General features: G+C 42.0%; 1 long non-coding RNA gene across 1 annotated transcript; it reads right to left on the bottom strand.

Moving 5' to 3' along the window:
- Positions 11,523-12,864, bottom strand: LOC110395637. Its single transcript, XR_002436536.1, has 2 exons — positions 12,494-12,864; positions 11,523-12,061 (listed from the first exon to the last, which is right to left on the bottom strand). It is a non-coding gene; the product is annotated as an uncharacterized LOC110395637 (long non-coding RNA).

Below are 15,422 nucleotides of genomic sequence, written 5' to 3' on the forward strand. Positions count from 1 at the left end.
CCTGACCTGTAGGCCAAGCTGCTTTTGATGCAGCCCAAGATACGGTTGGATTTCTGGGCTGCAAGGGCACAGTGCTGGCTCATGTCCAGCTTCCCATCCACCTGTACCTCCAGGTCTTTTTTGGCAGGGCTGCGCTCGATCCTTTTATCCCCCAGCTTGTATTGGTACTGGGGGTTGCCTCGACCCAGGCGCAAGACCTTGCACTTGGATTTGTTAAAGCCTAGATACAATGCTTTTCCATCTGCCATGTAGGGACCAAACACGGTTTGGAGCAGGTCACAGGAGATCTTCATCCCAAGATCTTAGCATGGTGGGAAATATTTGGCTTGGCTCCAGTAGATTTTAGTTGGTCCTTGGATTATGCATATGTATATATAGCTGTACACACTGATGTACATGTATGTATACATACACATATACCACCAATCATTTCAAGGCCCTGTCTTGCTGCTTTGATTCAAATAGTGAAGTAATAGAGACAGTTTTTACCTGCATGAAAACTAAAACGTTTAACCCTTAATTTGCTCGAATGCGCTTGCAAACTCAGCTCCTGCAAATCAGCCCAGAAACAATTACCTCTGTCACTGAGATGATTAGAGATGAACAGTTTTGACTAGATAGCAAAAAAAATAAAAATAAAAAATCCAACCTCTTTCATTTTCCTTGCCCCTCCTAAGCCAGGGGCAGTCCTCTGTTTATTCATTCCTAGAGCTGAAACCAGAATGGAATGCTAAATGGATTAATTAGTACTACATCACTCTAAATTTAGACAGCTTCCTTTCAGAATTAGATTTCTTCAGGTTTATGCCATTACATTTCTTAAATGTACATTCTCAATCACATTAGCAATTATGAATACGTTACATTTATTTTCTTTTTGAAATATTTTACTGTTATACCCTAGGATATAAAATGCACATGCTGTCCTATCAGGAAGAAATGTGAGGTCACTATCCTCACTATTTTACTGCAAATCATGAGATTTTAAAGATAATCCTGAGAACCTCCTCAGGACCTAGCAGTGTCTCCTTGCTTGAAAACACCAACTTTCATATTTCATGCAAGATTTTATCTCCTGGAGTTGCAGAGCATCTACACAGTGGTAGCTCTAAACAAGAGGTAAACAAAAAACCATGTTTGCTATTTGTAGAATCACAGAATGGCCTGGGTTGGACAGGACCTCAGAGATCATCTAGTTCCAACTCCCAATCATTCAAATTAAAACTTTACATAAGATAATAATTCTAGGCACTAAGCTCAGGACTTCTCAACACCGAAAGTTAACACCGCTTAAAATTGTACAAATTGATATAGTGTTCACGTTAGATATTTCACTTGTACTCAAAGTCAATATAAGGTCTAGTATCTTCTTCTGGCTGCTAGGGTAGAACGTAGGCCCTGTTTGCCTAGTTTTCTGCTGCCATGTGTGGAATGAAAAAAATCACTAATGGCTTTGTCAGCAGAAAGGAGATCTTCTTGCTAGTCTGGACTCTTCTGAATGCAGTGCAAAACTAGACCTTGAAGATCCTTTTGTCCTACCATGATCACTGTCTAATGGTGTGTATTTGAGCATAGATCAGAGACATCAGCCCTCCTCAAAGAAGCTACCTGCAGTGGGGAAAGCAATATATTGCTAGACAACTGTGTAAAACAGTTCAGTGCTTTCAGGTCAAACATAACCAGGTCTTTAGTCTGAGCGTCGTACCAAACAGAGAGCCAGGGCACAGCAAATGCATTTGGGATGCCTGGCACCAGCTGGAACAGTCTTAACTTGCGAATTTTGCTTTCCAACAGGAAGGTAGACCACGAAGGCCTGGATGTCAGGGCAGATGCAGAAGTGGTTGTTCAGCTTTATCACGCTCAGTGTATAGCCATAACATGCTGTGGGTGGAATTATCTCCTCCTATGTGACACTGTGCAGGTAAATCATACCAAACAGCCAACAATTTAATAACATTTGTCAGCAGGCAGTCAAGGCAAAAAATGAACACTGCTTTTTGAGTAAATACATTGTCCTTGGACTTCCGTATAGCATTTACACTAGCACTGTGTAACACTACAATGTCAAAAAGATCTGCTTTTAATGGATTCAGGACATGAAGATCTCACAGAGCATTCTGCAGAGGAGATAGCTGTCAAAAGGAGGTATGTTAATGTAAGATTCATGCAGATCAAAACAAAGTCCAACACCATTCCACATATTTATTAGTCACTGAGAAATAAATATTGATGCACAGCTGATGAATTGGGCAGGTATCCCTTAGATTTACTGCAGAATGGTAAATCAAAATGAGGAAAGGACAGTCATTTTTGTTGCACCCTAATCCAAACTTGTTATGAACAAGAAACACAATATGATGGCCTTCTACAATAGCAAAACTGCATTAGCGTACAAGAGAACAACCACTAACGTCAGCAATTTGGATTTCAGTAAGTCCTCTGACACTGTCCTCCACAACACAGAATCATCGAATCACAGACTGGTAGGGTTGGAAGGGTCCTTAAAGATCACTTGGTCCTAACCCCTGTCGTGGGCTGACTACCCCCACCAGCTCAGGCTGCCCAGTGCCCCATCCAGACTGGCCTTGAGCACCTCCAGGGATGGGGCACCCACAGCTTTCTGGGTAGCAGTGCCAGGGCCTCACTGCCCTCTGAGTAAAGAATTTCTTCCTAACATCAAACCTAAATCTCCCCTTTTTTAGTTTAAAGCCACTACCCCTTGTCCTATCACTATCAGACTGTGTAAAAAGTCGGTTCCCCTCCTGCTTGTAAGCTCCCTTCAGGTACTGGAAGGCTGCAATGAGGTCTCCCTGGAGCCTTCTCTTCTCCAAGAGAAACAAGCCCAACTCCCTCAATCCTTCTTCATAGGAGAGGTGCTCCAGCCCTCTAATCATCTTCATGGCCATCCTCTGGATCCATTCCAACAGCAAAAATCATTGAAGCTTTAAAGCTGTTTCATAAGAGAGAGCTAACTGGAATTCCCTTTTTCTTCAAAGCCTCTATTACAGGGTAAAACTTCAGGATGCAGCAGCTTTGACATGGCTTCACCAAGCTCACATTCACCCTGTGTCTAAGGTGAAGAAATGGAACCCAACACCTTGCCAGACGCTTGCAAGTTCCATGTAAAATACACCAAGATGTATTATTTTTTCCAGTCTTGGATTTGCTATTTTCTGCGTCATGTTTAGGGCTTGTCTCTCTGGTCAGCCTTACCAAGGGTGAGAACCTTATTTCCTACTTGAAGCTTAATTTTCTGTCTCTTTCTTACATTGAAAAGTGAATCTTCGATGTTTTCTATGTCTGTCATTGTGCCTTTCTGCAGCTTTATATCTGGCTTGATTGTACTATCTGGCGAACATGACTGCCTCGAAACAGGATAGCATTGATGCACAGACTGTCAGCCACAGAGAAGCCAATCTTGTTCTCCTTTTAATCATGTGGGCTTTCCTCTTTCCAATTCTTGGTGACTTTCCTCCTACAGGAAATGAGTAGGATCTTTTGGCTTTGACTATTGTAACATTTCTTCTGCATGTGTTCTCTTTTGTTCCTAATTTTTCTTCAGAAGTGACTGCCCGTGTTGCTTTTCCCATGTTAATGGTAGCAAGAAATAAAAAAGATTCATATTCCTCCTTCAGCAGCTTGTGACAGATCTTGAAACCTGTACTCACTGTGCAGTTCACCATCATAGTACATACTACCTCATTGACCAATTGATTAATTCTACGAATTTTATTAATTGCCTTTGTATGAGAAGGAAGGAGGGATACCTGTTCCCACTTCATCAATGAAGCTTTAGGCTTAGAAAATTGGAACTCACCAAGAAAGCATGGGAAAAGCACTGACTGCAATGCCAAAGAGTTCGCACACAGCTCTGGTGCTCTTCTGGGGACATCACCCCAAGACCCTCTCCTACTGCTGGCAGTCCCATGGAGCTATCTAGAAAGGCATCCGAAATGTGGGCATGCCACTCTACCCATCATGCTTTGCATGGCTGTATGGTTTTAGCAGCTCATCACCTTGCAGCTGCTGGTGAGTGCATGTAGCAGAGCAATATGCAAAGTAGGATTCTGCTTTTAATTATACCCTTCGCAACACACTGAAATCAGCCGTGTTGCGCAGCTACATCTAAATGCTCAAATGAGAAAAGTGGAAAAGTGAAATGGATGTGGTAAAAACTTCCTGTCCTGATGGAGTAACCAGGAATTGAGTTGGTTTTATGGAACTCTTGCTGAAAGCAAAATTTGGTCTTTTTGCTCTCTTTTTAATGCTTTTTCCAATTAACTTCTTTATCATTATGGACATGCAGGATTAAAAAAAGGCTGAATGTCAAAATCACTAAAAGATAACTTTGAAAACCAAGCAATGATTCATTTAGAACCAGCATCAAACTTATGCCTCTCCCCGGTGTTCTCCATAAACTTAAAAAAGTAGGTGTTTCAACAAGAACAGTTAATTATATAGACAAAATGTGCAGAAAGACATTTATAAAATCTTCTAAGGGCTGACAGGAAGATCAGAGAATCACACAGCATTTGCAATTAAACATAGATATAATCTGGATTTCTGGTTGCATGTTGCGCCATTGGCGGTAATCCTATAGTGGCCTATAATAAAATAGCTGTGAAAGCAAAGAAGCCCCCCCCTCCCCCCCAAGATCAGGTGATGAAAAAACACATTGTGATTCTGGAATAATAGAAATCTGCATTGATTCATCCTCAGCATTCGGTGAATTAACCATTTCCTTTCTTCTGCACTTTCCCGATTTTCTCATTGAGACAACCGCCTGTGGTTAAACAATTTCCTGGCTTCATAGAAGACAGAATAAATCCACTAGGTATTTTTATCCACAAGAAACGTGGTATAAAGGATAGCCTCACTTGAAAATAAGTATTTTTCTATCCATGCAGAAATTGCTTTTTTCCTTTGGAAATTTGTGGCCTTGGTGATGGAAAATACTCATGCCCCTGTGTTGTGTTTCTTGGTTAAGGATCCCACAGGTTCTGTGCTTGGCCTGTAAGTCCCACATTAACATCAATACAGATAAATTGTGAAACTATTAACTTTTGGTGAAAAAATTCCTTCTTTGTGAGCTCTGGGAGCTAACAACCTTCCTCTTCCTAGCATTTCACAATATCCCATGGAGACAAGCAATTTATATTCAGAACAGGCGTCAGAAGTGACAGCAAGATTTTCATCGGAGATTTCCTCAATTAACCCCAAGACATGCAAATTGGCATTTTTACTTATATTCTCCAAGGTCTTGGGTTGGTGATGAGCAGAGTGCTGTCTCTCATTAGCACACCTGTAAGAGCTGTGCAGGAGCATGCACAATTCGCAGCATCCCAATGTTTTCCAATTCAATTCCCAAATCAGCAGCTCCACTCTCACAGGAGGTAGAAGACGATGTCCAGATCCCACCAGAGTCTAATGATGGTCAAGAACATCCAGACTGACAAGATGACTGGGTTTTGGTGGCTGTCACCTCCAAAGTCGGTTAGGACTAGGACTGAGGAAAGATTTAACCCTCCAAAACATGAGAAAGGTGCCCATTAGGAAACTATAACCCTTGATAAATGCTGCTTATCCAATCAAGGCAACTCAGTTGAGTAGTGCAGCCATCTGCATGGCAGTTTTTGAAAGAAGCAAAGTATGGCCATTTAGTGAACCAGGATGGGATCCTGATTTGTGTTAAAACCAATAATTATGTACATATTTTTGCTGAGTTTACTTTAATCCAGGTCACTTTTGCAATCGCAGGTCCTCAGTGTAGTAAACATGAGTCTACCATAAGCTGGTTGACGTCTGTACTTCATCAATTATTGAAGAAAAGCAGCAAACTCTCCTTTTCTCCTTATGCTTTCAAGGGATGTCCCTGGTTAGAAGAAACATTGCATCTATGTGTGAGGGGGCCTCTAGTCCAAAAAAAAAAAATCACAAGAGCATAGAAAAGTCCTGCAGCATTGTACTAGATTTCTCTGCTCTGGAGAGGAGGAACATGGCTTAAGACACCATTTCCATGGGAAAGATCTGGATGATAGGCAGACCAGGTCTATGGAGCATGACAGAGAAAACACACGCAGGAGTAGCTATAGAGAAATGTCAGGAACAGCTGCCAGCTGTAAAGTTCTTCTGCTTGTCCTTCCTGATATTACAGTGGTCCAGTATGAACGTAAAGGGTGCTGATTGCCCAGAAACAGAATCTTGGCCAAGAATTGGCCGGGATTACCCATCCCTGGCAATGCCCAAGGCCAGGCTGTATGGGGCTTTGGACACCTTGATCTGAGGGGAAAGCATCCCTGCCCATGGCAGGGGTTGGGGCTAGGTGGGCTTCAAGGTCCCTTCCAACCCCAATCCTTTTATGATTCTATATTCTGGAGTAATGGATAAGACTGAAGGTGAGAAAACTACAGCAGGGAAGACCTCTCCCCCTACTTCAGGCATGTGTGTAAAGCAGGCAGCTGAGGCATCTGTTGATGTGCTTCTCATATCAATACCACTGGTCTAAGTGATAAGGTAGCTAAACTGGTGGTCTGCTTTTGAATGCAGATATGAACATAAGAGTCACATGTAACATAATGGAAAGCGCAACAGTGACAACAGAGCAACAAGATCCCAGGCTGCAATAAGCAAGGATTTACTCAAACACAACAGCTATGGGTACAAAAAGAAGGGAAAGAGGCTACTTACCTTTGAAAAGCCTTCGGTACACACAGAGCTCCAGAAAGATACTGTCATCTCCCCTCCCCCCCCCATCAAGCCTTAAATGAGGTCTGGGAAGGGATGGATCCTGGCTCCACCCCTTCTGGTCACTCAGGTGCATTGCATGCAGCTGAGCTCCCCTGGGTTGGCCCTGTCTTCCCACCAGGTGCTCAATCACTGACCTGGCTTACTCAGTAAGTAACAGTGATGTCAACAGACTGCAGTTTCACACCCAAGAGGAGAATGTAACAGAGTTAGTGATAGATTCCTTGGCCATAGCAAGGACAATGTTCCAGATGTCCCAAAGGAGAACACCGTGGGACTATAAGATGCAATAAGAAGGGTAATGGTGATGTACACTGGGTAAACATAACGACAAAATATGATGCTGAGACTAAATATTTAGATACCTATGAACAACTGCTTCTTGGAGATGTAGTCAAGGGAGAAGGAAATCATTGTGCAGCTTACATTTGTTGTGGTGTTATCAGAGAGCTGCTTTTAGGAGAAGCTGTAAGGCAGTGAGATTTGGTATTGTCGTAGGAACAAGACAGCCAAAAATATCACCAGCGCAGGCCTGGATTTAGCAAGGAGCCTATGAAAAAGGTGGCAATTTTTTAAAAGCAAATTGATAGGAGCCATGAATGGGTGAGATGTTTGCAAGCAGCGTGGATGCTGCTTAAAGACACTGTAACAGGAGCTCACAGAAAATACATGGTGTGTATCAGAAAATATTTTTAAAAAGACCAGAAGAAAGCTACTGTAGTTAAGAACCAGAGCAAAGGAGACTGTTACAAGCAAGAAGTCTTTGTGTTCAAACAAGGCAAAAATAGAGAACACACATTCTCTTAAAAAGGTAGAATAAGAATGTTTGAAGAACACCCTTCTAACATCAAGAACAAATTATCAGTCCTTTCCCAAGTATGACTGGATTAGGAAGTCTGTCAGGCAGCATGAAAAGCCAGCAGAGGACCAGGTTTTATGGTGAATAACTTCAGATCTGCAGGATGCAGTGGATGCATGAAATAATGCTAAAATAAATTGAACACGAAACTACCAGGTTGGCAAATACGGTGCTGGACTTCTCGCATTTCAGAGAATCACAGCAGAGCTGAGAACGGAGGCACCTCTGGGTCCATCTGGTCCAATCCCCCCTGAGAAGAACCACCCTGAGCAGGGTGCCCAGGACCTTGTGAAACTGAGGAAGAGTCCACGTGGCTTTTGCAGCCTGGAGTCTTGCTTAACAGAACTGTTAGCTTTCTTTGCAGCACCAACTAGCGTGCCAGTCTGGTTGGTGTTGCCCTGCAGCCTTTCAAAAGCCATTACCAAAAGCTGCTGAGTGCAAGAGGCCATGGGCACGACTATTGTAGGAGATATAATGTCTTTCACTGATTAGAGGATGAACAACAAAGTGTTTCACAAGATAGGGATGGTTAACAGGATCCTAGTGCTGGGACACGGACTATCGGACAAATCTGAAGATACTATTTGCCGATGACTTGAGGATGTGCAAATGAAAACCATTTGCAGAAACCTCATAGCACCGAGAGGTTGGGTGATAAAATGGCAGTTGAGGTTCAGTGCTGTCATGGTAAATTAAAGCACATGGAGAAAAACAGCTCTGAAACTCTGACAAGTGCTGGTGCTGAGTGAGGTGCTGTCAGCGAAGATGTGATCTTAGAGCTGAGGCAGACAGGGCCATGAGAACATCAGAAAACCATTACTCAGTCAGAAATAAAAAGATAAAACTTCTTTTCCCCTCCAAATGATGAATTGAGTGTTAGGAGCAGTTAGGAAGTGAAAAAATAATAAAGGAAAACCCATTGTTTCACATTTGTAAGACCATGTCTGGTGAAAGGCATGCAGTTTTTGGCCTCTCCATTGCAAAAATCATGTTGACAAGCATAGGTGCCCTCAATATCCCTAAAGAAATGGAGTACACAGAATATGAGGAAAGGTTGAAGGAACTGAGATTGCTCAATCTTAAGAAGACAAGACTGAGTGGATTTTGTTGCCACCTTCAACTATCTTAGTGGAAATGTTCACAAGACTGAGCCAAAATCTTGTGTGTGCAGAGAGAAAGGACGAGGTTCAAGTGTGCACTTCAGCAAGGGAGGTTCTGGTTAGACACACAGAAGAAGAATCTTCACTATGAAGTAATCAAACACTGAACGGGCAGAGGAATTACCATCCATGGGGATACCCAAAACCCAGATGAACAAAGGCTGTGAGCAAACTGGGCTAAGTGGCCCTCCTTTGAGCATAGGACTTGAGCAGAGACCTCCAAAGGTCCCTTCATAACAAATCTACTCATCACTCCAGCATTGCTTTGCATCTCTGTAGGTCATGACCATACAGTTGGCAACCCTGCTCATGGTAGGGGGTTGGAACTAGATAATCTACAAGCCCCTTCCAACACAAGCCATTCTATGATTCTATGGTGCCTTCACACCTTGGGAAATGCATGACTATAGAAAAAAAAATATTCTACCAGCGTTTTCTAGCGGGCTCATTCAAAAAAGAACACTCTGCAGAGACTGGGCTCCCCTGCCAAGGCTGCACCTGTGCAAGGCTTGGCCTAACCTAGCATTTTCTTTAGGGTGCTATACAGGGGAAACAGCGAGCTCAGTCTTTCCTCTGGCCTTGAATGCTGCTTCCATATGTTGGCACATCTCTTGCCTGGTGACATGTTTCTATAGGTGAAGTAAAAGTGCTCAAGGTGGAAGCTGTTGGCGGAGAAAGAGAAAAGCTGCTGCCAGGGCCTCTGAGCCTCACGGTTCTGAAAGCTCCTTTCTTCCCCATCTGCCTTTCTAACCAGCAGCGCACTCTGCAACGTCTGTATTTAATTCTGGCAGGTTGCGAAGGGCAGAGGGAGGAGAAGCAGTGGGTTTTGTACCAGTTATCATTCTATCCAGTGGCAAGCTCTATTTTACTTTGGGGAAAGATGACTAGTGCATGCTTTTGTGACATCAAGTTAGATCTTGGGATGTTTAAAATAATAGGAAAAATGCATTTCCCGTTAACTTCTCTAGGAGCAGCTTGCACATTTCTGAAAGCAGATGGCATGATGTATATTAAATTATCACTTATGTCGGGGGGCTTATTTTAAGGATGGAAGTGTCGTCTCTTGGTATTTGTGCCAGAACTGCTCATCCCCAAATGAGGATTTTTGCATTCCTCCAGCTATCCTGGAAAATACTTGAAGGAACACACCCTCCCAAAGACAGGTTAAAATTGTACCATCATCTTCTTGCTTTGCATCTTTTAGTGGGAAGGGAAAGCAACTTTTAAAATGCACTTTAAAAAAAAAGGGTCCAAACGTGCATGAACTGGAAGAAAAGCAAATTGCAAATTTCATTGTGTATCTCCTCCACGTAGCTGAAGAGTCGCACTGACAATAATGACATGAGTAAGTAGTGCAAAGATGCCTTGTAAAGACCCAGAAGTCTAAAGCAAATGTTGAGCCATCAACAATATTTATAACCTCTCACACTTGGAATAGAAGATACCAAGGGACTGCAATTACAGAGATATGACAAATGTTGCATTTTTAATGACTCCAGCTGTAGGACCCTTCATCGTCCGAGAATATTGCTGCTGGGAGTCATAACCTCAGTTTAATCCACGTACATTGGTCCTATGTTATGCTCTGTCCAGTTTTTCCATAAGAAATATTACTATTGATCACCTACAGAGTTATATTCAGTTTTGCTGATATCCATGTTCCATTTTTCACCTTGTTCTGTCCCTCTGCACAGTCTAGGCTCGTAATAGACTGCTCTTCTGTCTCACTTGCAATGCTTTGCACTCATTTTGATGCCTTATGCCATACAAACGTCGAAACACTCTTCTGTGAATGAACTGTACTTTAATCCTCTTCACACCACTACTTCTAAATTAGTCTAGTAATTCTATCCCATCACCATGTAAAACTCCATCTGAAAATCAGCTCCTGCACAGGGTTCATTAAGGGTTTGAGATACTCTGTCTCATTTGGAATATAAGCCCCTGGGGGCAGGAGAGGTGACCAAGTCCCACTGATTGCCCTAGGACTGAAATATGTAAGGAGCCTACAGAATTTCAATGCCTAAGCATGTTTGGAGATCTGGACCTGTGCCTTCCTGTACGTGCTGCATAGCAATATGCTGCAGAGCAATTCCAGTAACAAATGGAATCTAGTAAGTACTCGGTGTATGATAATTTAGTAGGTGGTCAGATGTATTTTACATATGCCGTTAACTTATTTCCCTCCAATTATAATATTACCTAGCACTTAATTTCTCTCTCAGGAGTTCAGGTGCTTTCAGAAAACGTCCCGATAATTTTGTGGCATTTAAGGTGTGTCTTAAACCATTTTCTTATGATTTCTCCAATCCCAAACATACGGACTCTCCACTCCTCAGCACCTGAGTGCAGTTTGCCAAGCAATGACAGGCTGTGCTGTGAATCTATTCCCAGAAGAGCTTTCCGTGTTGCAATTCAATAATCACTGTTATTCCTGGATGGTGAAGCAAAGTAAGATATTTGTGGCCAAAACCCTGAAAACTTCTCATTACCTTTAATGAAGCACCGGTTTAATTTTACTTTCACATGCTTTGCCCATGCAAGTCGATGAGAAAGCAGCTCACGTTCCTGACCTGCTGCAGTGGAGGCAGGAGCCCAGCAGAGGGCTCAGGAAGCAGCCACCAGTCCTGGGAAGCATCAGCATCCCTGGGAAGGTGCTGGGCAGGCGAGGCAGGGCCCGAGGGAAGAGCTCATCTGTTCAATCATATTCACCGTGCTCCTTAAAACATCTCATACGGCATAAGCAAATAAACAAGCAGTCCAGACAACATCAGCTTTTATTACCGTGGATAGCGTCATACATGTATTTTTAATCTTTGCCTGGGTTTTCTTACAAACTTTATTAATACAAGGGAATGCTGCTGCACAGTAATATATGATTGCACTTAAAGCTTATGAAGCTCTCCTTTGGTTTTATAGTATCAGCACAGCAGGCTGTACTGAGCACCACATGAACACATTTATAAAAAGCTTATTACAGCATACAGCACGGGAGCCCCTTTTTAAAGCCCTGTATGGGAAACCAGCGCTATTAAATGCGATTATTTCCTTTACTAAGGCCGTGTAAACAACTCTGTCATTTGTTTTTATAAAGTCATCAGTGCCACTGCATACAAACCAGCGCCAGCTGACAAAGCCAAGGAATCTACGAGACACTGTGCAAAGCATTTAGAGAACATCATCGGCCCGTGTTGATGCTGCAGAGGTCTCTGAGCATTTCCGAGGGACCGCATCTTGTGAATGTGATATGGATGCATCAGCTCCAACCTTCCACTGGCAGAATTTTCCACCTAAAAAACTTAATCGATTCCATTAGCTTTATTTATTTATTTTTTTTAATTGCGTGGCAATTGCAAGCCACAATATTTAGATCAAGTGTTTTTCCATGCATATAAGCAAAGCAGGCTGCCAAATACACACGTCAGTAATATATTTTCTGCTATCTAATCTATTACAAGGCATCCTGATAGGAAAAAATGCCCCCGCTTTATTGGTTAGAGAAGTGATGTTTTTACAGATTTAGGAGATACTCTATGTTATCTGCAGAATTTAAGTGAGTCTTCCTTGTTATGGAAGATGATAAAGGAAATCCAGATATACTCCATTTGTCTGCATTTGCAAGGCAGATCACATGGCAGCTCTAACAGAGCAGCTGCCCTAGTGCAAGGTTACTCTGAAGTCGAAGGACAGGTTGCAGGTTAGCACTGTGTGCTTTTTTCACTATGCCTACCTTAAAATAAAGAGAAGTCCTCAATACACTTCAGCCACTTGTAGGGATTTATGTGAGTGGAATAAGACTTTCACTGACCTAGAAGAACTTATAAAAGACAAATACATCAGCAAATATGAATTTGGGGTTCCGGAAGAAAATGTCTCAGGAGGAAAGGAAGTTCTGGAGAACTATGAGATCAACAAGGAAAATTTGGAGTGAGGAATGAAAGACAGTAGTTGTATTAAAAGTTTTTTTTTTTTTTGAATGGCAAGTCTATGCATAAAATGAGGAAAACTTTTATGGAATTGAAGTTTGCTGTAAAATTCTGCAGGTTTTTTCTAGGTAAATAAAAGCAAAAAAAAAACAACAACAACAAAAAACCATCTCTAATTTTGGTTATCAAAAGATATCTGTTCCATGCTGTTCAACAGGGCACCTTCTGCTGTGAATTAGATGAAATAAACTTTTCTGGAGTCCAGCCCATCTGCTATGGTAAGATGGGTTGAATTATGTCCTGGAGATACTGCTCTTCCTTCCTTTGGTACGGATGATACCCAGAAGCTCAGTTTGGATGAGATGCCAGAGCTAACATTGGGTGACATCAGTCCCACCCAAAGCTGTTTTTTTTCTGCTCTCACCTGTACCGATTTATTTCTGTCCATAAAGACCATCCTGCATAGTTAGCAATCAAGGAGATAGAAACACAGAAATCTCAAAGTGAAAGATGCAGAGGATACTTACTGAAAAATCTATGAACAATATAATTTTACCAAGGGAAGGGCTGTATCATGATGGTTTCTGGTGAAAATCATATTGAAATCTAAACTTATGTGTGTAGCACAGGCCACTGAACGTACCCAGTAATTTATCCTCTCAGACTAGAAACTGGAATTGACCTACAGAGTACTTTGTACCACAGCTGGAAATTGTGATTAAAAAACCCCAGGGCTGAGCCCCAGCTGCTGGTAACAGCTTTTAAGCCCAGCACATTTATGGAGCTGAGAGAAGCCACATCACCGAAGAAGACATCTGTAAACTGGCCAGCTGCTAACCCTTGGTTATTGCGAGAGCTCTAAGTCCGAGACATAGAGATGGACAGACCCCAAAATGCACACCTGCATCACCTTGGCTTGTTTAAAGATATTGGGACAAGCTATAAGGATGCATCCTGAACCTCCACTGAAAGAGAGAACCAAGGCTTATGCATGCTGATAGGAAAACCTGCCGATAGCATGCTTGTTTCCGTAATTGCTACAGTGAAATGGAAAAAATAAAGAACACCCTGTGTAAGCAGGCTGCTGGTATCCTGCATTTTTGCCTTCTCTCTGGCATGCACTCTATTATACTATGGTACTCTATTAAATCGCCCCTTGTTTTTTATATTCCTCTGTGAATCCCAGATCACGGCACTACTCTGAGGTTTAGTGGTGATAGCTTCTCTACGTCAGTTCCATTTTTAGTGTAATTTATGTAGCTTAATCTGTATCCAAACTCTCATCTAGATCACAAATGGAAGGCACGTGAATGACTGATTAATCTTCCCTCCTCTCTCTAGAAACTGTTTCATGTAGATTGCTTTACTGTATTATCATCTTTGCTGTCCTTCTGGGGTAAGAGATACAGCTGTTGATGCAGGAATTCAGGTCTGTTGCTTCCAAAAAGAATTGTGGTACTCAAAATCTCTACTTCCCTTGACTGAAAAACCTCCTGAGAACCAGTTCATGTCTTTATGCTAAAAGTGGGGAAGCAGTAGGTTTGTTCTGTTGAAAATGTGCTGATTTTCAGAGATCTCGTTACCTAACTGGTCACAAAATGTGACTGCAATGAGGCAATCATCACAGAGTTGGCATGTTTACAGTGATGTCACGTAGGCATCAGTTCTGAGCTCCATTATTTGACATTTGTAACATTTACAGAGAGGAATATAGACAGTAATTTCCAACTGCTAGCAGCTGACTGAAAAACTACAGCAGTGGTAGCACCAAAGACTATTAGAAATTGGTACAAGACTATCGTAGTAGTTCAAAGGAGGCCAAAGAAAAGACACAGAACATCATTTCCTATATATCTGCCATAATCTATGTATTTCTATACATTGGTAATAAATTCCTGAAGAGCCCTTGGGAATGCCAGTAGCATACCTCCAGGGCTGCAGGGCTTAATACTGACTGCCCTTGGACAAAAGGAAACATGAAAGCAAACAGGACTGAGGAAACCATATTAGATCTGCACTTGCTTTGTTGTGACCAGTACCAGAATGCTGTACTAATTATTTGTATCTTCATCAGACTGGGCAATGAAATAAAGAATTAAATAAGGAAATACATCAACGAAAAACCTGGAGAGGGTTCAAAGAAGGGCAATGACAATACTTACAGAATTAGAAAACAAGAAATCTCCTCATGCGAGGGAAGATAAGCTATGATTTAAAGAAAGACGAACTAAAAATAAACTGCATGTTTCTAACAGCAATTAAGCACTGAATAATCCACCAAAGCCCATGGAGGATCCTCTATTGCTACGTTTTAAAACTAAAAACAAAACAGTGCTCTTCCAGAAGAAGCACATTGCAACAGAAACTTTATAATCAGTGTTATTACCATGAGATAGTCACAGGGGGGGCGGGATAGCCACAGGGGCTTTACTGGTTGCAAGACACAGCAAATTTTGCCACATTGGAAAAACAAATTATCCAAAAAGGCTAGCAAATCCTGCTCTTAAAGGCAAGGATTACATACAGTAAATGTCAACCGTATTTGGATCATATTCCTAAAAATGGAATGATTGGGAATCTGTGTAGAGCCCTGTCTGAAAGGACACAGGTAAGTCTACATCCCTTTTCTCTCTGTTCTCTCCTTTGCACCTTTTTCCTTCTTCACATTGATTTCCTGAAGGTCTTCAGTGCATACTGTAAAATGGCTGTGCTAGGAATACTGTGATTATTACA

Source organism: Numida meleagris, chromosome 3, assembly GCF_002078875.1.
Source record: "Numida meleagris isolate 19003 breed g44 Domestic line chromosome 3, NumMel1.0, whole genome shotgun sequence".
Lineage (NCBI taxonomy): Eukaryota > Metazoa > Chordata > Aves > Galliformes > Numididae > Numida > Numida meleagris.